Source organism: Gekko japonicus, unplaced genomic scaffold (assembly GCF_001447785.1).
Source record: "Gekko japonicus isolate JY-2015 unplaced genomic scaffold, Gekko_japonicus_V1.1 scaffold3209, whole genome shotgun sequence".
Classification (NCBI taxonomy): domain Eukaryota; kingdom Metazoa; phylum Chordata; class Lepidosauria; order Squamata; family Gekkonidae; genus Gekko; species Gekko japonicus.
In genome coordinates, this window is record NW_015172643.1 from 76,566 (window position 1) to 78,797 (window position 2,232).

Sequence of the window (2,232 nt, forward strand, 5' to 3'; positions counted from 1 at the left end):
CCGTCACCCCCCCACACCCGCCCGTGCTTCGGATCTCCAGAAACGGCAGTTCCCTGCACTTAAAGAATCCAGCGTTTCCCTTTTAAATGCAGGAGCCGGCGTTTCCCCTTTAAGAGCAGCCGCGTTTCCCTTTTAAGAGCACGAAGCTGGCATTTCCTTGCAACAGATCTGGCTTGGGAGGAAACACAGGCTTGAGAGGAAACATGGGTTCCACACACTTAAAGGGAGAGAGAGGGGTGGGGGTGGGTGTTGGGGCAGGGCTTCCCCCGCCAGCCATCTGGCCGGGGGCGGGTAGAACCCCCCCCAAAAAATGGGGGACCCCAGTTACTTCTTTCACTGAGTTCTGCTCAATTCCCCTCCTTATTACAGCCTCCATATGACATGACTCTTGTCCAGGCATACCTCCTGCATAGTCTTCTTGGTGTTCAAAGGCAACCTTCATCTCTTTTTCATCTGTGGAAAAGCTGGTTGGATCCACCCCATTATTTTACCCACTGGGGAAAAAAACTTAACAGGTAGTGATGCAGTAGCAGTCTTCATGCTCTTGGATTTATTAGAAGCCTAACCTCCTCTTCACTTGTAGACATATATTAGGAAACTAGTTGTATGGAAGTGGGATCTCTTTGAAGTAGAGGGAATGTGGTTCCCATTTGTAGCCTCCAAAACTGTGATAAACACCAATTATTGCTAGTTGTAACAGTCTTTGGAAAATTATTTCAGGATTACTTGGATCTTTTTGCATGGGCAACATCCCCAATCAAGTCTGTTCCAATCCTAGAAGTAATTTGTTCATTCAGTGTCACACACCCTTGTAATGAGATACCAGTGGTACAAACTGTGAACTACTTCTGTTGATAGTTTCTGGACTATTTGACAGAAGGTTCACAATACAATTTTATCCAGAGCACATGTGGGAAAACAGCAACAAGAAGACTCAAATAATTCTTTCACTACCTACTACATTAAGAGAAGGAGAAAGGGAAATGAAGGGTTGGTGAAGTTTACATTTTTTTCCCTTTCACGTTTTATTGCTTTATTGAACATGTTCACCAAATATTCTTGAGTCAGAAATCAGACAAAAAGGAAATGTTATAAATGTTTTTACTAAATATAAAAAATGCTTAATATAGCATCTGCTGTGTTACCATATTTCAAGGAAATTAACAGATACATGATTAAGTAAATAGTATCTTAAAGGGAGGGAAAAGAGATGGGTTAAGTATCTTATCATTCATTCTAGAAGCTAACAGACAGGCATGCTTACTTTAAGGAAACAGAATTTCTAAAATTAAGAGGAACAATTAAGAGAAAGAGATATTAAAGTAATCTGGCCAGAGTTCATATTTATCTTAACAGCAGCTATGCCAGTCGATACAACTTCATCATCAAATGAGGTATTAAAATGGATCAAATGACTAACTTGCCATTTTCTCATGCAGGCAAAATCTGCTTCCATAATTTATGCATTTAGCTCATCTGTTTTGCATTTGTAATTGGCTCAAATGAGTTTTGTGGGGTGATGAACATTCCTCTTGACTTTTTAATGATCTCTGATACAAATTCCAGATTGACATTTAGATGAATGATGGTGATAAAGCAGCAAACTAATTACCCTGTAGATGTCACTGTTGTTCTTGAGTCTTCTTGAAATCCAGCAGTTATTTTCAAAGTCTAAGCTCATCCATTTTCCCATAAAGTTCTGTGAATAGATCACTTGGTGTTTGCATGATAGTTTCAAAACTCTTCTTTTGTACCTTTGCTTGCTAAATAAGTTTTTCTCTGACCAAAACATACTTTGAAATGTTCAGCCTTTATTTTGAGTTGCTGAGAGGAAAAAAGGCCTTTATTACCTTTGATACCTAGCAATGTTTGATAAAGCACCCATTGCACCTAAAAATGGCAGCTATCAAAGTACACTGCACAGTTGTAGATCTTTCCAAATAGGTAAAATCCTGCTGATCTGCTGTTTGGTGTTGACTTGGTTAGGAAAAATCTATTGCCCCACTCACTGGACAACTGACTGCCAGAATCTGAGCATTTTTGAAGGAGCTCAAGGACAAACTAATATTATAGTAGCCATGGGTTTAGCCCATGGCTGCCAACACTATTTTAGATAAGAATTTGGCCATTTAATGCTACAAAGGCCTGATCCTGACTGGGCTTGTGGTACAGTGGGGCAGGTGGTGTCCCTTTCTCTGTGCCTGTCAAGTACTGAAACAGCTATGGGAGTGC